The sequence below is a fragment of the Sciurus carolinensis genome, chromosome 3 (assembly GCF_902686445.1).
Source record: "Sciurus carolinensis chromosome 3, mSciCar1.2, whole genome shotgun sequence".
Classification (NCBI taxonomy): domain Eukaryota; kingdom Metazoa; phylum Chordata; class Mammalia; order Rodentia; family Sciuridae; genus Sciurus; species Sciurus carolinensis.
The window spans coordinates 55,494,249-55,516,929 of record NC_062215.1 but is presented as its reverse complement, the minus strand read 5'-3'; the positions used below and the strand labels follow the sequence as shown (position 1 = coordinate 55,516,929).

Below are 22,681 nucleotides of genomic sequence, written 5' to 3'. Positions count from 1 at the left end.
GGGGCTGGCTTGCTCCTATCCATTCCCCACAGGAGAGCCAGGAGGCTCCACCCTCGTCCTTTGTTTGGCCCAGAAATAATACAAACTGACCGAGCTAAAGTAACTGAGTTTTCAGAGAGCAAAAGCCAATGCTCTCCAGAAAAGCCAAAGGGCTTTGAGCCATTCAGGCAGGGAGCAGGTTTTGTGTAGCAAATATGTCAGAGAATTGTTCTGCAGCAGATTTCATGCCTGAGCTGGGATTGCGTTTAATGTGAGCTCCTTCGCAGCTCAGCCCATAAATCGTTCCCTTCCCAGGGCTCTGTCCCTGCAGAAAGGGCTGAGGTAGCTGCAGTACTAAGAACCTCCCCACCCTCCCCCCCAAGGGTTTTCCTTCCCTACCAGTCTCAGAGCCCCAGGAGAACAGCACCCTTGTATACTACCTCCCCTCCTCTTCCTGTGTCAGTCAGACCCCACACTTTGTTGCAGAAGGCAACAAAGATATGGATGAAAGGAAACAAAAGGAGGTGCCAGATGCTGGTGAGCTAGCAGAAGTGAGGGGGGCCCTGAGTCCCACTTAGACCATTTTCAACTTTGCATCAAATGGAAATGTCTGTAAGCAGCGCTGAAAGCTCCTACAATGACTAATGGCGCCCAGTGAGCTCTAGGAACAAATGGATGCTAATTATTTTGTGGAAGGCGAGACAAGTGGAGAATTTAAACAGGAGGTCCGACTAAGCAGATGGTGGGAAGGAGCCTGAAAACCCAAGCAGGCCTGGCCACCCTCCCCCATCCCACCTCCCCCAGCTCAGCTCAGAGGAGGGTGCCCAGAGGCCCTGGCTCTGCACAGATACCCCTCTGCACAGTTCCCCAGATGGTCTCCCAACTCCTGGCCACCGAGGGCTTTGTGGCTCCCCAAAGCTGGACTTCCTCACAGCCCTGCAAGAAGCAATTGACGTCACAGGGCTTTAGGAACAAGGTGCTTAATGCCCTTTCTGAGTCCACCCCCAAGAAAAGAGGTACAGAATGCAGGTGTGTTTTTCCAAGAGAGACTGAAAGGGCTTAAAACTAGGGGAGAACCTGGGTTCAATCCCCAGTACCAAAAAAAAACAGCCCTGATGTAAACTATGGATCTGAGTACTAATGTGTTGATGATGTAGATTCATGAAATATAATAAAATGTATCACTCTATGGAGGGATATGTTGATAACGGGGAGGCTCTGCATGTGTGGGGGTAGGAGATGTACAAGAAAATCAAACTTCCATTCACTTTTGCTGTGAATCTGAAACTGCTCTGAAAAGTAGAGTCTAATTTGAGGGCAAAAAGCAAGATTTCTGTAATAAAAACAATAAAAATTAAAAAAAAACTAGGGGAGAAGCAGGCTCTGCTTACTACATCCCTCACCCCAACCTGAAACCAGGGTCCTAGCCAATGCCTGGGTGCTGGGTTACCTCCCTCCCCTTGGAGCCCTCCTCCCAGTCTTGGAGGTGTGTCTGAGCACCTTCCACACCAGCCCATCTGAGGACCGGACATCCCAGCTCACTCCCCCTGTGGCCTCAACTGTCTTCCTGAAATGCTCAGCCTCCCCCCTCAGACCTGGCACTACACCTTCATGATCTGGTGTCACTTCCTGCCAAAGGCCTCCCTGAGCACCCACCACGGCCCCAGGTGGGATCCCCAGCCCCCTGCATTTGGCTCAAGCTGCACTTCCCACCCTGAGATGTGAAGTGACTTTGAGTCTCTCCAGGACAGGGGTCTGGCTGAGTTCACCTCTATGTGCCCCCTGGAATCTGCACTTGGGCAACACTTGCCAACTAGAGTTGAGTTGGCACATGGAGGGCAGGATGAGAACCAGCCGCCTCTCTCCAGATGGGTCCATGCCACTCCACACCCACACAGAGATAGTTGGTGGCTCACTAAGAAGCAGGAGGAGGGGGTGATTCTCATCCTCCCTCATCCTTCCATCCACTCAAGATGCTTAGCCCCCAAGCCACCCCAAAAGCAACAGAGAAGTGCTCCATTGGAAGCATCCCCCAAAACACGGACCCTTCACCCCCCACACACACACCTCTGGAGGGAGGAAGTCAGGCACAGAGAGAGGAAAGGGCAGCCAAGGACAGAATCAAGACTCCTGATTTCTGGTGCTGTGACTTTTTGCCCACATAATGTGACAAAAATGACAGAAATAGTAGCATGAGCGCTTATATCCAAAATAATAATCCAAGTACCTATGTGAATTAACTGATTTAATTCTCTTAACAACCTTATGAAACTAGAAACTATTGCCATGAATATTTTACAAAGAAGGAAACTGAGGCTCAGAATGGTTAAGTAATTTGTCCAAAGCACACAGCAAGTAAGCGAAAGAACTGCGATTGGAACTGTGGCTTTGGAGTCTGTGGCCACATGATTAACATGGAATTCCTGTCCCTTCCATCCCCACCCTGACACAAAACAATGCCAGTGTACTCAGCCGGGCATTGTCATTACCATTGTGGGTCGTTACTCAACAGGGACTTCTGTAAATTTGAAGAGGATGCCCAAAGCAAAAATCATCAACTTTCTCAAGAAAGAATTAACTCAGATCAGATGCATCTTCTGAATAGCACCCCAGTCAACTATGTGAAATGGGAGGGTGGCCATGTCCATTATTTGCCTTCACTAAACCACTGCCCCATCCCTTTTCAAAAAACTAAAACATTCTGGATTTTTCTAATAAGTTGTGATAACCAGCAGAGAGAAAGCCTAGAGGACATTAGGAAAAAGAAGACCTGAGTACTGGTGCCAGCTTCTGCTCCTCTTGTTAGCTGCGTGACCCTGGACAGCATCCTGAACCTCTCTTAGCCTGGGACAGCATTTACAGGGCAAGACCTGCCTAAAGTTATCCCATTTTTTTATGTCCATGAAACATGTCTGCAAGTCAAATTTGAACTCCTGCTCTATTCTGATCTGTTCACTATACAGACTGACATAACTGTTATAAAGACAGGTTGAGGCCTGCTGGACCTCCTTACGCACACTCAGCTGTATTATTCACTTTGGGTCCTCAGCCTTCCCCTTCTTCTGTCACATATGAGGTCACAGCATCAAGTTCCAAAACTTTGTTCCCTAGTTCCCTTCCTGTATCTTCTTTAGGTCTGGTCTCTGGCACAATGCCCTGCTCTGCCACCCTCTGCTGGTGCCATAGAGCCAAGTCAGCTGCCCAGTCCTCCTCTGTCCTGGCCACAGATCCTCCCCTTTGCTGCCTCCCTGTGTTGCTCCCTCATGATCACTGCAGAGCTGATGGAGACACACGCCCTCTGCAGGGAACTTCATACACCAAGATGGGCCCCACAGCTGGGTTACTTGGCCCTTGAGAATCATAGCTCTCTCTTTGACAGTAGTATCTCTTCCCAGAGTGCACACCCATTGGTTGCCACGGTGATTGGGTCAATACGTGGAGGGCGAGGGTGGATTTTCAAACTGCAACTATCACATGGTTCTCCCAGGCCCTCCTGCTGAGCCCTATGTGCCCGGTCCCACTCCTCCTGGGCCCCTTGCCATCAGGTGGAGAGGAGCTGCGGCCCCAATCCAGCCGCAACACATCCACAAATGTGTGCGGACCAGTCAAGAATAGTCTTCAGGCCTCTTGGAGATCAGTAGAGGTAAACTGATGAGAGATGGGCAGGGGGTGCAGGGGAGAGAGAGGAAAGAGAGAAAGAGAGATTGAGATTCTCACCTCCACCCATCGGCGATAACCAAATCTCAGCTCCAGTCTGTCTAAATTCTCTGCTGCATGTTTACAATCATAACAAGGACACAAGATAGTATGAAAAATTGGTGAAGGTGTTTCACTACCTCAAATGACCTCCTTCTAGAGAAAAACTGATGTAAACATTTGACTTGGTTCTTTCTTGTCCTTTTTTCTAGGATTATGGAGAAAGAGATAAAGAGATGGAAAGAGATATGAAAACATGGGTTCAGTAGCTGAACTATAATGTGCTGTATATAGAGTTGCAAATCTTGCTTTTTTGAATTAGATATTGTATCTTAAAGGGGCTGGTGATATAGCTCAGTAGCAGAGCACTTGCCTACCATGTATAAGGGCCTGTGTTCACTCCCTAGTATCACAGAGAGAGAGAGAGAGAGAGAGAGAGAGAGAGAGAGAGAGAGAATAGCATTTTCTTATTTCATTAGAATTTTTTACATCATTTTTAAATGATTCATAATAATTTACTAAATGGATATATCATCATCTACCATTGTATCTTCATAGTAGAATATTAAAACTGGATCTACTGTAAAGCTGCAAATGCATTTTTTGTCTCTATCTTTGATCATTTTCTTAGGATATAGTTCTTGAGTTGGAATTTCTAAGACAAAGTATATAAATATTTTAAGGCTTTGATAAACACCAAATGCCCTCTAAAAAGTTATTCTTCTGTCACTTGCGTGAACATTCCTGTCCTACCACATTCTATTCACTATATATATAAAAATTATGTATATGTATATATACATCTATATGAAAATGCAAGGTTCGAATTTGCAATTAACATAAATTGAGAAGCTCTGATTTTAAGTGCAATTTAAATTAAAAGGATGTTCTCTGCTCAGCCCTAGCCTTAAGGACAAACACAGGCCTCACGTTTGAAGTGCTGGTAGTCCTGACAGCAGCGCCTGCCAGTAATGAGCTGGAGAACCCATAGCCTTTACACCCCCTGCTCCCGCTTACTCTCCCCACTGCTGACTGGGAGGTGGATAAATGGCTCTGTTGGCTGCCCTTGTTCCCAGAACCCACTTCCTAGCAATACAAGGGGGCCATTTGTCATTCTGCCACAGAGCTCAGCTCTGCCAGACATCTTATTCCACTTCCCCTGCCAAGGACATGACTCCGAAGAACCAGCTCAAATCCTGGGTTTTATGGAGCAATGGATAGAGAACCTAACCAAGATCTGGGAGGCACAGTGTCTGCCTTGCAGTGTGCTTTTGGGCCACCTACTAAGTCTCTCTAAGCCTGAGGATCTTCAGTTGGACTCTACCATATCCAAGAACCCCCACATCTTCCAGGGTCCCAAATAAGAAAAATGCCACTTTGTTCCTACTGATGGCCAAAGCCTGGCCAGTTAGCTTGAGGCATAAATAGACAGAACTGAAATTATATTCCTGGCCATATAGGTAGGCAGTGCCCCCAGGGATGGAGCAGAGGCTGGAGAAGATGTATCAGGGAAGCTCGCTACCTCTCCACTATGTCCCGCTCTGCCAAGGTAAAGCCAGATTAGGGGGTGGGGGGAGAGTGTCAACATGTGGAACTGGGCAGCAACAAGGAAAAAGCTGGAAGGCAGAGGAAGTTGGAAGCACTGTCTGACCCACAGGCCAGAGCTCCAGCCTGCTGTGTCTAACAGTGGCTCCCCGCCGCCCTCAGAAAGGCCCATCTCCATCCGCTAGAGGTTAGAACAAAGACCGCCCCACACTGTCTTTTCCATGGAAACCTGGGTTTCCAGATGTTTCAGTGCCTGCTATTTCCTGAGAAAAAGCAGTGGAGGAAAGGTTTAGAGGGTGGGGGTGATGGGGCGGTCAGTAGATTTAAGAAATAGGAACAGTTGGTTTCAGAGACTCCAAGAAAGAGAAAGAGCGCTTTTTATTCTCTGTCATTCCCGGTTTCCCGGGGGTTTGAATGAAAACGGCTGATTGATCAACGGTCTCTTTTTAAAAGGACGACAAACAAGGTGCTTTAGAGCCCCGCGTGGGAGTGTCTCCACCGTCCTTACGCCCAGTGAAAAATACGATTCTATTTATTTCATTGCTTTTTGAATCTGACTAGGGATTTGATTTTGTTCTAGTAAATTGCTGTTTGCAAGAGCCGCGGGTGCCAATGCAATTCCTGGAAACGAGGGATAAGATTGTGCGCTGAAGACTCGCTCCTCCGAGGGATTCGCGTCTGGGCAAGGAAGAAAACCACCCGACCCTGTCTGTGATTCCGGGCGGGCCGAGGGCTGCAGCACTGCAGGAGCCCGGGCGCAAGGAGATTGGGGTTCTAGTTACTAGTTACCACGCTATCCCTGGCGGTTCTGTGGGCGTTTGAAGCCAGTTAGTACAAAAAAAAAACACAGAAGTCGGACGCTGGTGGAATATTAAAACCTGTGTGCACCGAAGTCCGGAGTTGAGCTTTGCGCAGGCTGTGACCACCCTGCACCTCCGAATGTGGGACCAATAGTCCTTGCTGCCCAAGGAGGATGAGTCCACTACTGCTCCACGAGGAAGCCCCATCCCCACCCCCTCTGATAGGGTTCAGTCTCTTTTCCTGCCTGGCTCCCTAGGAATATTTTTCTGTAAGGGCTGGGAGATGTGGTCTAAGGTTTTATGCTGGTTCCAAGGGGTCCCTCCTTCCTTCTCTTGCAGCCATCTTCTCCCCACCCCACTTGAATGTGTTCATTCTTCCCTCCTTTTTCCCAGGAGTTGACACCCCTCTCTGCAGAAATAATCAAGTATCAGACCCCTTCAGCCTCTGCTGGTGTCTTGCGAATTTTGCAGCCTCAGAACTTGAAGGTTGAAGGCAGTAAGTTATCTTAGGTGTAAGCAGGAGGCCTCAGTTCATCTGAGTGCCTCTTCAGCCCAGGTGTTATGGGCTTTGCTCCCTCATCTCCAGTGACATATCCCATGCCCCCACAGGTAACCTTGTCCAGCTGAATGGTGAGAAAATGCATTCACTCAATCCACAAAAGTTGCCTGAGTGCCTATCATGTGCCAGACACTGAGCTAAAAGTCACAGATACAGAAGTATGTAAGACAAAGATGGTTTCTGCTCTCATTAGAGATAGACGTCAAATTAAATAATGATATGAACTGGATGCCATGGTACACACTTATAATTCCAGCTATTTGGGAGTCTGAGGCAGCAGTATTGCAAGTTCAAGGCCAGACTGGGTAACTTAGAGTGATCCTGTCTCAAAATAAAATGAAAAGACCTGGAGATGTAATGCAGTAGTAGAAGACTTACCTAGCATGAGGGAAGCTCTGGGTTCAATTCCAGTACAGAAAAAAAAAAATAAAAATTATGTAAATAATTAGTGTTGTGGTAACTTCTAGAGGGTGCTATGAGAATATATAGGGTTGGGTGTGTAGCTCAGTGATAGGGTGTGTACACCACAAAACAAAAATAGAAAGAGAGTAAATAATATGGAGGACTAATCTCTCTTGCAGAATCTAGAAAGCTTTCCCTGAACAAATGATTCCTAACCTGAAAATGGAAGGATTAGTAGAGATCAAGAAGGAGAGAAGAGTGTTCAAAGCAGAAGAAACTGCATGTGCAAAGGCCCTGAGACTTGAGGAAGGTGTCATGGTGCATACAAGAATTTAAAAGGTTGGTGCACCTGGAGCACAGTGAGCAAGGGATTAAGGGTTACAAAATGAGTCTGTCACCAGTCAAGGAAGGATTACATTGAGCATAATTGTGGAGGTTACATTAAGAATTCCTGCTTTTCCTAAAGGCAAAGAAATGAAATTGAAAGGTGTTCAGCAAGATGGACCAGTTCTCACCTCCACAAAATACAAACCTAACTCCCTATAAGTTACAGACTTGGGCTCCATTCCATCTTTGGGGGTCACAAGACAATAACAACAATGAAAAGCACTCATAGCACCTGCCAAGTGCTGGCTGCCATCTTAAGTGTTTTCTTACGAAAGTTCTAGGAGATGAATGCTGTTTTTCTCTCTCTTTTATAGAAGAGACACAGACAGCATAATTTGCCCAAGATCTTGCAACTAGTGCAATCAAACCAGGAAGTGAACCCAGGCAGTCAGCCTCAGGGGACTGAGCTTATAGCCATTAGGTTATTGATACAGGCAGCACCCTCATTGTTAAAACAGAGCCTTGAACATTTGAAGACAGCAGTCCTGTGTCTTTTTTGTTTTGCCAAAGGAAAGAAAGGAGAGGGAAGGGACATTTAATGAGCATCTGCTCTCATTAAGTAATTTGCCCAAGGTTCCGCAGCTGGTCTGACTCCGCAGCCCATGCCGTCTTTAATACATCAAACATTCTCTATTGTTTTCTACTCATTTCTCCCATCCAATGTATTAGCTGTCCCTCCCAGCATCATGTCATCAGGAGGTCTGATAGACACTGCTGTGACTCATGGAAGTAGTCCCTGAACCAAAGCCTGTGGTCGGTGCACACCACAGACCTCTGCACTGGGCCACCAAATAGCCACAGGCATCGACATTCAACCCAGCACACTTTCCCATCACACTGGGGCCACTTCTCTCTCTGGTTCTTAAGAAGGGCACACACAATGTCACGTGTTTTGCTAAAATAAAAATACATTGTGTAGAGCCATATAAATGGTCCTGAGGCCAAGACAGGTGAACTGAGTTTGATGCTGCATTTCACCACTTAGCTGCAGGGTCCTGGGTGAATCCCATCTCCTGTCTCTCTCTTCTCATCTGTACAATGGGCACAATGTTACAATCCCCTACCTATTTCCTAGGACTACTGTGGGAGAGAGGGAAAAAGAGATAAGAGTAAAAGAAAATATCTTCAAAACTAGGACTTAGTGTCCAGCTGTGTGATCATTTTATGATGTTTTCATGCTGGAATCAGTTAATAATTCTCCAAGGGAAATTCTTGGGCACGATTTGTTTCCAAAGAACCCACATTCGCTCCCTAACTTCACCATTTTCTTTTCTCCTTGCTCACTATTCCACTGTTTAGCTGGATGTTGTCATTCAGTCCGCCAGCCTGTATAGTCTTTAATTTACATTTCCCCTTAGATTCCCATTTAAAGTTATGGAATTTCAGGGTGGGAAGAGACCCTACAGGTGAGGGTATCCAGATCTCATGAAAGGCTTCCGCAATACACCTCCCTCCCTCACTGCCACACAAAACTCCTGCTGCCTCATTGTGGCAGGTGTAATTACACGGCTGTCCATGGCCTGGTGAAGTTGTCATTGGGTCTGCCAGGAACAGAAGGCCTCATAGCCACCCCTTAACCTGGGCTATGCTCAGAAAGATCAGATGGCTCCTCCTGGGGTACCAGACCAGGACTGCCCATAGTCCCCTCCAAATAAGGGAACTCCAGGGACATTTGGGTCAAGCTGAGATGCAATATCCCAGGAGTCTGAACAGGTGTGTGTGTGTGGGTGTGGGCCAGAAAAGAAGCATCAAGGGCCCCACCTGGAGCAACACCAGGACAGCATGAGAAAGAGTGCTGGTCTGCAGGGCAAGTGACCACATCCAAAACAGCCTGCATGTCTGTGATGGCCAAAAACAGATGTTAGCAAGGAATTCCCACAATGTTTGAAGGAAGACACAAATGCTGAAATTTGGGATGGGTTGCTACATTCACCAGCTGGGGTATCACCAGGTATCCAGGTGCAGAAGGACCTGCTTGTCACCCACATTGTGGTACAGACTTCTATACCTCCTCCCAGTCTCTGTGTTCAGACCTCCTTGCATCTTCTTTTCTGTGAGTGTCTCTTCTCTGGAGCTCCAACCCCAGGGCAACCTTCCCGAGTAATGGGGGCCCACCCCAGCTGCCAGCACACTGAACCCCTCCATCAGACGCCTCCTGTACGGTCAAATGTGCTCCCTCTCTCCCACAGCATGCCAGGTCAGCAAACAGAAGTCCTGGGGATCACCAGCTCTGACCCTCTCATGGTAGCCAGCATCCCTGAATCCTTCCAGAACCAAAGCAAATGGTGAAATTAGCCTCCTTGTTAGGACTACGTGGGATGGCACATATGAGCCCTGATGCTGGTTGTATGAAACTGGGAAAGCAAACATCTCTGTGCCTCTGCTTCCTCGTCCGTACTGTGGGGATCATAACAATGCTGGGTTATTGTGGGGATTAAATTGAGTCAATAAATGTAATGTGCTTAGAACAGCACCTGGCCTGTGGAGGGCCTGTAGAAGCACTGGCTATTCTTATGAAGTGCCTCAGGGATGCCTTACAGTGCAGTTTGGTAGATCCCCCTTTTTTTACATGTCTAGTCTTGACTGTCTAGACCACACTTTGCCTGGTATCACATTCCAAGTGCTCCTACTTACATGATGGTGTGGGGTTCATCTACAAGAAGTGTGCTCAGCACAGAAGTGGCTCCTGCTCCCAAGGAGACCCCATCCCAAAGAGAAGCAAAACCCCCTCCCTTCATCTTTTTCTGGAGCACCAGAGTAAGCATGCATCATTGTTTGCTTTGCAGTCGAGTTGAGTCGGGGAAGAAAATACACATATATTTGTGCTGGAAAACGAAGAGACTTCGTTGAAGAGTCCATCGGAGCCAGTAAAAAAGAGCGATGTGTTAGGTATTTGGAAGAAGAGAAGAAAGGAAGCCGCAGATTAAGTGCAGCAAGAGGCGTTTTAATGTTCCTGGTAACTGATTTATAAATTCCGTGGAAGGCTTTGCACATTTGATTCTTTGCCGTGAATACAGCATCTCCATTTTTCCATTTTATAGTCTTGGCGGGAAATGGTCTTTTTCGGAGCCTCCACTTAAAGCACTTAACTGTGCCGCAGGGCATCCTGGGATGATGATAAGAGCTGTCTTTGGCCTCTGGGGAAGAGTTATGCCAGCGAGGGTTTAGGCAGGGACCTGCCTGCTCTCTTTCCCCCAGCCCCAGCCCCTCCTGCTCCTGCTCCTCTCTCTGCTCACACCATCTGTGAGTCTGAAAATTGCTCCTCCAAAACCACAGCCTTGGCTTCTTGGGAATCCCTAAACAATCATAATACCATTTCCTATTTTGGGGAAATAGCCTTGTAGACTACATCTCAGTTGTTTAAAATAGGATAAATGTGAGCCCATGACAAATTTTGGAGGGTTTTTTAAATGAATCTTTCTGTTGCCCTTTTGACCTGGGTGATGGCCAGTGGATGAAGTTTTTCCATGATCCTGTTCTACAGGCAGTACCTCTAAGCATGCTTCTCTGAGTGGAGTGGAGAAGTTAAACTTCGAAGTCAGACAGACCTGGCTGCAGCACTTACCAGACTTAGTTTCCTCATCTGTAAAATGGGAATACCATTAACATCCCCCTCACAAGGCTCTGCTGAATTATCCATAAGCCCTCGGGCACACCAGCTCCCACCATTGTGGCTCCTCAGCCAGAGTCCTTGGTGAAGATCAGGCATTGGAGCCATAACTCAGCATAACTCAAGGTCAGGCTGTTAGAGCCCGTGGCTCCACCTTTCTCCTGTTGGAAACTAAGTCAGCGATCGCCACCAGCTGGAGCATCAGAGGGTCTGCTTCTCCCACACCTGAGGGCCTGAGGAGAAGGAAACACATAGACATGAGAGTCAATGAGTCCATCAACAGACTAATGAATAAAGAAAATGTGGTCTATATACACAACGGAGTTCTACTGAGCATAAAGAAGGAGATCATGTCATCTGCTGGTATGTGGATGGAAGTGGAGAACATCATGCTAAGTGAAATAAGCCAGATGCAGAAAGTCCAGAGTCTCTTGTTTGTGGAAGCTAGAGAGAATAAAAGGGGGTGAGGGATAAAGCAAAGATCTCATGAAAACTGAAGGAACTGAGAGGGTAAAAGAAGGGGATCGAGAGGAAGGGAGAAGGGGAAGGCAAGGGAAAGGACAGGAGAACAAACACCCATAAATTATGCTACGTCCATGGACAAATATGCTACAATGCATCCAGGTTTATATATAATCATAACGCACTAATTGAAAATAGTGACGTTAACAATTGAAGGGAGACAGTCGAGGTCTGGTGCAAGGGCATCGGGAGGAGAGGGAAAGCAGGGTACAGGGGAATGAAGCTGATCAAATTATGGTATGTGCATGGTGAATGTGACATACTGAATCCCACTAGTATATATGATTATAATGTACTAATAAAAAATAAAGACCCAGGCTGTTGTTAAAAATAAAAAATAAACAGAATAAAATAAAGATAAGAGCCAAAATCAACATTTCAGCCTGACTTATCCCTCTCCACCTCCTCTCCTCATCTTCTCCATTTCCTGCTCCCCAAGGGCTCTGCCCCTCCCCACGTCTGCATGCGCCCCCTTTCCCCTTCCCCCTCCCTCCTCTTCTCCCTCTAATTTGCTCTCCATCTCCTCTGCCCCTCCCTCTCTCCCCCCCTCTTCCTTTCCTTCTCCCTCCTAGCTTCCTCCTCCTCCTACACTTCCATCCTCCTCCTCTTCCCTCCCTCTTCCCCTCCCTCTCTGCCATCTGCAGTAAGAGGATCATAGTGTTATTGTGATAATCAAATAAGATAATGGATACAAAGGGGCTTTGTCCACTGTAAAGCACTTTACAAATATTCACTTATGGAAGATCCTCTAGGGAGTTATCTAAAGACAGGAAGCCTGGCTCCCTCCCAAGAAAAGCAAACCTCTCCCTTCCTGCTCTCCAGATGGACATTAGAAAAGAATACCCAGGTTGGGAACTCGAGCACCAAATCCAGGCACCACAGTGTGTTCAGTTGGGGTCACCCTGTCCCTTCAGATTTGAATGCGATTGACCCAAACACTGAATCGCAAGAAGTCTCTCAGTTACCAGGGGTTCAAGTTCTTAGGGTCACTTTAGGCTCTGCATTATAGCTTCAAATTTCAGCTGTTGTGAATCTCAAAAGCCAACAATTATTGAGCTATTCACAGTGCTTTGTGCATATTAGACCATTTACTTCTCACAACCCCTTATAAGGTAGAGTTTATCATCCTGTTTTACAGATAATGAAACTAAGGCACAGAGAAGTTAAGTAACTTGCCCAAGAATACAGAGTGAGGATGTGCCAGAATCCAAGCTCTTAACCTCTGGGGCTTTTTTGTCTCACATTTAAACTCCCATGCCTGCCCCATCCCTTCCCTCCCTCTCTGACCCCAATGTGGAACTCTGCAGACCATGTATTCAAAAGCAAAAAGCTCAGGAAAGTTTGCTGGTGATCAAGGACTTTCACACTCCTGAAATCACATGGCAGCAATGTGGGACCTCACTGTTTCACAAGTCATTGGTATATGCCCTGCAGGAGGGATGTAAAATGGGTGCAGCCATTGTGGAAAACAGTGTGTTGGTCCCTTAAATGACTGAACACAGCAGTACCATATGATTCAGCAATTCCATTTCTGGATAGATAACCAAAACAATTGAAAGCAGGGTCTCAAGATACTAGCACACCCGCATTCATGGCAGCATTACTCACAATAGCCGAAGTGGAAGGGACTTAAATGTCTATTGACCAATGAATGGATAAAGAAAATATGGGATACACATACAATGGTATGTCATTTAGCCTTAAAAAGAAAAGAAATTCTGAGTTGGGCACAGTGGTGCACACCTGTAATCCCAGCAGCTCGGGAGGCTGAGGCAGGAGCATCAGGAATTCAAAGCCAGCCTCAGAAATTTTGAGAGGCCCTCAGCAATTCAGTGAGATGCTGCCTCCAAATAAAACATTTTTTAAAAAGAGCTTGGATGTGGTTCAGAGGTTAAGTGCCCCTGGGTTCAATCTCCAGTCCCCCCCAAAAAGAAAAAGGAAATTCTGATGCATGTCACAACATGGATAAAGCTTGTGAACATTATGCTAAGTAAGATAAAACAGTCACAACAGGACAAACACTGGCCAGGTAATCCCAGCCTCCCAGGAGGCTGAGGCAGGAGGATGGCAAGTTCAAGATCAGTCTCAAGAACTTAATGAGACCCTGTCTCAAAATTTTAAAAGAAATATTTTTTTTAAAGGATGAAAATGTATCTTGGTGCTAAAGCACTCCTGGATTCAATCTTCAGTACAGAAAAATATACAAATACCTTATGATCCCACTTAGATAAGGCTCCTGGATTAGTCAGATTCATAGAGACAGAAAACAGAATCCTGAGTGCCAGGGGAGGAGGAGTGGGAGCTGTTGTTTAATGGGCGCAGAGTTCTGTTCGGAAGATGTTGAGATGTTTTGAAGATGGATAATGGCAATGGTTACACAACATTAGGATTGTCCTTAATGCCACTGAATTGTACACTTAAAAATAGTGAGGATGGTAAGTCTAATGTGTATTTTACAACAATTATAAAAACCACATTATTGGCGTCCCTGCCCCTGGGCTCCTCCCTGGCGTCACATCTCCAGGCTGTGGTCAGCTCCCTCAGCCCTCAGCTCACCTCCTCTCACTTCATTATGCTAAGCAAACCTTGCACTGCCTGTCCAAAGTCTTCAGCACAGCTGTGTGTGGGCCACCCAGGTGTCCTCCATCAGCACAGAGCCTGGCCTTGAACTTCCACTCTTCCTATTCTCCCTCTACCAAGGGAAGATCTGGAATTTATTTCCCAGTGATATGAACTGTGGCTTGGGGGAGGGGTGGTGGAAATGGATTAAATCAGTGGGGTATGAGCATCTCAGGAAATAGGGTAGGAGGAAAATATTAGAACAATCTGCATATTTATGTGAAAACAAGAAATTAAGCTAGGCACAGTAGCACATGCCTATCATCCAAGCTAATTGGGAGGCTGAGGCAAGTTCAAAGCCAGTCTGGGCAACTTAGTGAAACCCTGTTTCAAATTAAAAAATAAAAGGGCTGGGGATATAGCGCAGGGGTAGAGTGCCCCTGGGTTCAACCTCCAGTACTGAAAAAAAGAAAAAAGAAAAAGAAATGAATGGTTAAATATTATACAAATATTATACTAATATTTTAGTAACATTATATTGATATGCAATTGCAATCTGCAGATTGGTAGTAATATGATTTATAAATAAATATGCCTATGTCCAGAATGAAAGCTCAGAATTTCTTTACTTAAGAAGAGTGTACAACCAAAATGCTTGATGACCATAGACCCAGGTGACAGTATGGTGAAGTGGTCATCAAGAGGGCAAGAGAGGACTGACCAATCTGAAACCCGTCTCTAGTGATCTGCCACAGAACTCTACCTGTCCTCCTGAGTAGTTTGGGAAAGCTGATACTTGGGGGAATATGGAAGTAAAATAGGCATTGTGTCATGCTATATTTTCCTGTCACATAATCACATTGTACGATTGGCTATATATTCCAAACCCTCTGAGTTCTTTATTATCTACTGTACACAACGAAAACACCTACTACTTTTGAAAAAGAATAAAAGGAAATACTCCAAATTGAACAGGGCTTATATTTACATGGTGACTGTAAATATAAGGTCATTTCACATCCTTTCTGTTTCCCATATTTCCAGTGTGTGACTCTACGACGTTCACAAAGAGCAAAGCAGGAGCTGCTTCTGCCGGTGAACATTTCTCCACCCCTCAGCATACTGCATTTTCATATAGCCTGTTGAGAATCACAAAGGAAACAGCTCCGCAGACTTTGCATTGTTCTTAGGATCAGCAGAAATGGCCACAGATGAAGGAGTACTAGCAAAATTCCCTTCACACCCTGAAGAAGACTCTAGGGACGAGATTTCACATTTGACTAGCACTCTGCAATCTGCAAACACGGTCCCCACTTAGGGGCTCATCCCAGCTCAGGAAGACTCAGGGCTTCCTGTCCTTCCTGGGGTTAGGATGTGGGCTGTGGAAGCCTGTCCTGGGTTCAAGCCCTGGAACTTGATTGAGGGCCTTGGTTCTGCAATCTGTAAATGGGGCATGGTGGGGACAGTGGCAGCCTCACTGAGTGTTATAAGGTTAACTGGGTTGTTTCCAGGCAAAGCCTTTAGAACACTTGCTATACTTAGCACCTCTATGGAGGGTTCAGTTGTGATAATTCTTTCCCCCTTGTCATTTGCTCAGAGGTCACCTCCTCTGAGAAGTCTTCCCTGACTATCCCTCCCACTCACTGTACCCTGCCACTTGCTAGCCACTACCCAGTTTGATTTTTTTTTTCATAGTATTAACATCTGTATGCTCCACTAAAATGTAAGCCCCATGACCCAGAAGGACTTTTTCTTCCTTTCTCCAGGATAATGCCTAGTGCTTAGAATGCTACCTGGCCCATAGCAGTCACTCAGTAATATTTGTTTATGTGGATATATATATTCTGTCTCTTTGTCCCCACCCAAAACAAACAAATGAAACAGGGAAACAAAGTTTAAGCAAGTGTCCAAAGCACACAGCCAAAAAAAGACCCAGAGCATCTGGAAACTGGGTCTTCTGACTCCTGGAGGACCCCCACCTCTCTCCATCAACCCCCTCAGAAGCACCAAAGCCACATCTATTCTATAATGGATTTATTTTATCCTGCTCTGGATACTCACCTCTGTGCTCCATATTAAACACCCTGCAGTCTCTTCATTCTCCTGAGCTATCTCTCACCTCTAGGACTTCACCCACACAGCTCTCCTGCCAAATTCTAGCCATCCAGCAAATCTCATCATAAAGGTCTCTTCTTCCAGGAAGTCTGCCCTGATTTTCTTGTTCAGTTGGGGACCCTTCCTCTGTGTTCACATAAACTGAGGTCCCTCCCTGTCTTCCCTTCACCTCAATAGATTGTCAACACTTGTTTAATTGTTTCTTTCTCTGGCCCCCACCCCCATCCTCTAAGCTCCATGAAACAGAAACATATCTTTAAACTCACAAAAATCCTGCATTTTATAGATGCTCAGCTTTCTGGGCTCAGTCTATGCTTTGGATTCAAGCTGTTCCTACCCCAGAGTTCACACAGACCCCTACCCCAACCCCAGGTGACCTCTCAGCAGAGACAACCACCCACTTCTTGATTCTGCTTTTCACCCTCCTGAGGCCATTCATCAGGTGGGCTTGTTGTGGGCTCTGCAGAAACCACCCCACCCGCTTGTCTGTGGAACTCTTACCTGTAGACCCCATGATCAGGCCATACCTCCTCTGACTGACTTCCTGGGTGCTCCCCCTCAGCACCCAGGTTTCCGGTGGACCACCTGCCCTCAGGTCTCTCTCAGGACCACACAATTAGGCTCCTTCCTAAGGTCAGACCAATCCAGTGAAATCTGCACCCCTGATTTCTACAAGTAGGGGTACCAGTGCACCAACTCCTCACCCCAACATTCAGGCCCCTGCTTACCTTTTCCTGCCTCCTCTTCCTTTCTCTCAACAAAATAACAGGTCATGACTACTGAACATTTTTGGCAAGCACTGCTCTGGGCTCCTTACACATATCAGCAGTGACTTTTCATAATCCCCTATGAGGGGGTCATAGCTTTTTTCCATATTTCACATAGTAAGGACTGGGCAAGGCTGGGATTTGAACCCAGGGCCTTGTCCGGGTTCTAATCTCTTGTAGCATTCCTACCTGCTGAAGACCAACTACGCTGTAGCCCCGCCTACTCCCCTCTGATGAAGCCATTCCTTCTGCCAGGATCTCCCTCTTCACCTGGCTGGTTCCTCCTCATTCTTCCTCTATCCTCCTCCATGAAGCTCCTGTCATTTCTGCTCAGCATCTTCACACTCTCTGGATGAGCCTCAGGCTCAGGGCTTACCCGTAGACAGGGCAGGGACCGTGCCCTCTCCTATAGTCTCTGCTCCCAGCCTCCGACATCAGGCTGGCAGGCAAGAGGTGCTCGTTAAATATTTAACAAATGAGCCACCAAGTGATGGAGCAAAGGGGCCCGACTCTCGCCTTTCCAATTTGGAACGCTCTCTCCTCTCCAAGACAAAGGCTTCGCATTACTCACGGATATAAATCGACAGTTTCAAAGGCTTAATCCTTCCACACTTACTGCAAACCCATACCCACAAGGAAATAAATAAGTTTCTTTTTTAGGAGGAAAAAGAAGGCTTTTCATGGCATCATAAACACAACGCTTTATTTTTCATCTCGCAGAGCCTGTCTGGGTTTAGTTATACTCGGGAGCCGGAGACTCTAAGCTAACGCTCACATGAAAAATCACCGTCTCCGCAGCTGCCGAGCACGCGGAAGGAGCAGACATCTCTCCAGCTGTCCATCTGTGTGTGTCCAGCAGTCATCAATCACTCCCAGAATGGGGCCCGTGTGGGTGGGGTGGCTTCGTCGTCCACAGTAAACGGCGAAGAGATTTGGTGAAAGAGAGAACATGTGGGCATAGGGGGGCAGTAAATGATGGAGAGGAAAAAGAACACTCGTACATTTTCAAGAGTTTTAAAACTGGAGATCGCAGGTGCCCTCTATGCTGGGTTAGTTCCAAGTCTACATTGTCTTTTCCTGGGCCCATCGATAGTCACTAAGCTCAGATAGGATCCTAACTACACACATTCATTCATTCATTCATTCATTCATTCATTCATTCATTCATTTCATCATGAGAAGAGGCCCCACACCCAGCCCCTGGTTATTTGAATAGCAGCTGTATTGAGTCTGATGTAAAGAGGGAAGGATGTGCCTGGGAGGAAGAAGGGGCAGGGGTGAACTCCCGTTCTTGGCCTCCTCCCAGGTACATGTGGGCCAGTCCCTCAGATTCCATGTGCCTCAGTCTCCACATTTCATCGTCTCAATGTGTAACTCCAATGCAGTGATGTATGAGGATGTGCCTTGTAAAGTGCTTGACAAATGGTGACTGTTTCAGACATTTTGTGAGTCAGAGTATGTATTTACTGTGAGCCAAAGTGCATCCCCACTCCATTCCTATGTTGAACCCTGATGCTCACGTGGTGTTTTGGGGGCTTGGTCTCCTTGAGGAGGTAATTAGAGTTAGATAAGTTCATGAGGGTGGGGACCCAATCTGATAGGATTAATGTCCTTATAAGAAGAGACACCAGAGAGCCCTCTTCCCCCATGTGAGGACACAGCAAGAAGATGGATGTCCAGAGCCAGGAAGACAGCTCTTGACAGGGACCAAATTGAATGATACCTTGATCTTGGACTTCCAGCCTCCAGTATTGGGAGACAGAAATGTCTTTGTTTTAAGCCACCCAGTCTTTTGCTCTGGTATTTTGTTACAGTAGCTTGAGCAGACTAAGACAGCATGCCATCCTCCTTCTGATTGCACAGCTTCATAGACACTGCACACACCCAAAGGAAATGAAGATTCCTAAGGATTCTTACTAAGTCACTGTGTCCTCATGTGGCCTTGCCCCAGTGCAGGCTCACTCTGGGGCACCTACATGTTTGCTCATCTCCTTTTTCTATAAGGACAGTAGTCAGGCTGGATTAAGGACCACATTGAAGGCCTCGTTTTAACTTCATTACCTCTTGTAAGGCCCTATCTCCAAATACAGTCACATTCTGAGGCACTGGCTGTTGGGTTTCAGCCTATGAACATTCCGGGAGGCATGATGTATCCCATAGCTGGATTCATACATGCTATTTCTTGCAGGAGGTTAGGAGAGGAACACTCTCTCTCCCCTACGCACTGTCAATGGAGGTGCAAATTTGCTCAACTGTTTGGGGGCACGATTGGGCATCATCTATTCAAGATGAATGTGTACATACCTTATTTACAACCCACTAGTTACACCCCTACCAGAAATGCATCCTGCTCTTTCCCTGCCACCGCTGAGTCGCGCAGAGGCAGGGGCTTGGGTCTGTTCTAGATTCAGCTTCACCAGTAACCCACCGCCATGGCCAAGGAAGGCATTGCTGCTGGGGGTGTAATGGACGTCAATACTGCTTTACAAGAGGTGCTGAAGACTGCCCTCATCCACGATGGCCTTGCACATGGAATTCGCAAAGCTGCCAAAGACTTAGACAAGCGCCAGGCCCATCTTTGTGTACTTGCATCCAACTCTAATGAGCCTATGTCTGTCAAGTTGGTGGAGGTCCTTTGTGCTGAGTACCAAATCAACCTAATTAAGGTCGAAGACAACAAGAAACTAGGAAAATGGGTAGGACTTTGTAAAATTGATCGAGAGGGCAAACCTTGTAAAGTGGTTGGTTGCAGTTGTATAGTGGTTAAGTCAGGCCAAGAATGGCATCCAAGAGTACTTCAAATGCAAGAAATGAGCAAATAAAGTTTTCATTCATATTCCTCTTAAAAAAAAAAAAAAAAAAAAGAAATGCATCCTGTGCAAACAGCAGACTGTGCGTAGCAGCACTATTCATCATAACCCTACACTGGAAGCTATCCAGACACCCAGCAAGAGTTGCCTTGATAACTAATGTGTGGTGCGTTTGCACAATGAAAGGTGCCATAGTGCAGGTAGAAAAGAAGGACAACTGCACACAACACCCTAAGCGAACCTCACACACAGTGTTGAACAAAAGAAACGGGACACAGGAGAGCAAATGCTTTTGATTCCACTATGCAAAATGTGCAGAGGCAACCTAGCAAAAATGTGGTGTCAAAAGTCCAGGTGATGCTTGCCCCTGGGGGTGAGAGGTGGTTAGGAGATAGAAGGGTATATAAAGACTTTCTAGGGCACTAGAAATGTCCCACTTCTTGATTCAGGGGCTGAGTAAACCTGTGCAAATTTGGAAAATCCATGGAGCTATACGCTGGTGATTTGCACAACTTTCTGTAAGTTATAGAGCAATTAAAAGTGTTTCTGGGCTGGGCACGGTGGTGTATGCCCAGCAATTCAGGAGACTAAGACAGGAGGATCAGAAGTTCAAGGTCAGTCTCAGCAATTTAGCAAGGTCCTAAGTGACTTAGAAAGACCTTGTCTCAAAATTAAAGTAAAAAAATTAAAAGGGTTGGAGATGTGGCTCAGTGCTTAGGCACCCCTGGGTTCTATCCCAGTGCCAAAAAAAAAAAAAAAAAAAAAAGATGTAGTGGAGGAGAGTAATTCAAAAATAAAGTCTTACTCTAAAAAGATTTCCTCACCACCTAGGTAAAACCCATGGTCTCTCCTCTTCTGCCTTCTGGGACCCCAGTCCCAACTTCTGCTCTGCCCTGCTGTGACCCTCCAAATCCAGTAGAGCCCCAGGGTTCAGATGGCTTCCTTCCCATGGCTGCCCACCGCTGAGGACCCCAGGCTGGCCCAGGTTGAAAATGTTCCCTCTCATCTGTTCTCAGTAAGCTCTTACCTGCCTGACCTGCTTGCCCTTGACAGAGTTGTTTGCTGGAGCAGGTTTGTGAACAGGAGTACCTTCCCAGGCCCAAGCCAGGAGGCAGATGGCCTGTCTCTGCCCTCCTCTGACCTCCTTTCTAATTCATGGGACTGACAACTGCTCCTTGACCCTGCTCTTCAGGGGGAAAAGCACATTTTCTACTGACCCAGATTCTGTGCCTTTGACAATGAATAAGAAGTTGGACTTTTGCCCCCAGAGATTGAAGCTTTGAAAAATGCTCACTCCAATCAGGTGAGAAAGAGGAAAGAAACCAATGGGCTCAGGAGCTGAGGTCGCTCTTTGTGGAAAAAGTGCTAGCCGGAGGGCAGCGGGGAAAGTCTGGTCTCCCAGCAGTCTCGGTAAGTGAGACTTCATCTTGTCCAAAGGTTTCAAGGTGCTTTTTCTGTTTCTTTTTTAAAAGCTTTACAGAGGTATAATTTACCTACCATAAAATTCACCTTTCTAAGGGTACAATTCCCTGATCATTAGTTTATTACAGAACTGTGCAGCCATCACCATAATCCAATTTTAGAACATTTCCATCCCTCCCAAAAGAAATGACTGTGCCCATTACATTTACTCCCATTGTCCCCAATCCCCCTCCAGCTCTAGCCAACCACTAATTCACTTTCTATCTCCATAGATGTGCCTATTCCAAGCATTTCCTATAAATGGTATTACACAACACATGGGTTTTTCCATCTGGCTTCTTTCACTAATGTGCTTGAGGTTCATGCTTGTTGTAGCATGCATCAGGACCTTGTTCCTTCCTATTGTCATATGGTATTCTACTGTATGGCTTTTATGCATTTTACTTCTCCATTTACCAAATGATGGACACTTGGGTTTCCACATTTTTAGCTATTGTGAATATTACAGCCATGAACATAAGCATAGAAGCATTTCTGTAGATGTTATGTTTTTATTTCTCTTGAGTGGATACCTGGGAGTGGAGTTGCTAGGACTGTGGTAGGAATGGAATAGGTGACAGGGCTGAGCTTCAACTCAGGCCTGTCTGAAACCAAAGCTGTTACTTTTATCTACTCTGCTTGTATTTCCCCAACCTGATAGCTCTGAACTCCACAATTCTGAATACCACAGAATAAGTGCTCCCACACTGGGTCACAGGGAATGAGGTTTAGAGAATAATGAGCATTTATAGGGCAATATTCTAAATGCTTTGCATAGATTAATTCACATAATCCTCATAATAAACAATAAGCTGGATTTTATTATTGCTCTCTTTTCTAGATTAGAAAATCAGACTCAAAAATGTCCTATCCCTTGGTCAAAGTCACCCAGCAAAGCAAGTAATCTAACTAGGGAGTGTGGTTCCAGAGCCTGAGATCCTTCACTTACTGAACCTGTGCTATAGGCAAACCATTTCAGAACAGAAGCTTAGTTTATTCTAAAGCCATAGAGTTGTGTCCCCTATTCCCTACCCTCCTCATTCTAAAATTGTTATTTGCTCTCTTCCTGTGAGAAAAACAAGTTCTTCCTTATAATGAGAACAAACTCTATAACTAAGGAAACGCAGCCTGGCTGGAGCTGCTCTCAGACCAGGTAGCCTAAGATCTAGGACCCTAGTCTGGTGCTGCTTGGTTCCCCTGGGAACTGGGCAGACATGCATTCATCTCAGGCTCACCGCACACCTGCTAAGTAAGAACCTGCCATTTAACGAGATTCCCTGTGCCTCATGTGCTCATGAAAACTGGAGAAACACAGCACTAAGAGTCTATACCCACAGTGTCATCTCCAGACCCTGTCTTACCTTCTACTCTCACCACCACTTGGGCACACCATCTTGGGGAAGCTCATCTGCCAAGCAACCCAACCTGCAAGCATCTGAACACCTCCCAGATTCTGACCCAGAACTCCC

The 22,681-nt window shown here is 46.2% G+C and overlaps 1 pseudogene; it reads left to right on the top strand.

Annotated features, from left to right (window-relative positions):
- Window positions 1–19,373: 19,373 nt before the first annotated feature.
- Window positions 19,374–19,755, top strand: LOC124981067 (40S ribosomal protein S12-like; annotated as a pseudogene).
- The last annotated feature ends 2,926 nt before the right edge of the window (window positions 19,756–22,681 follow it).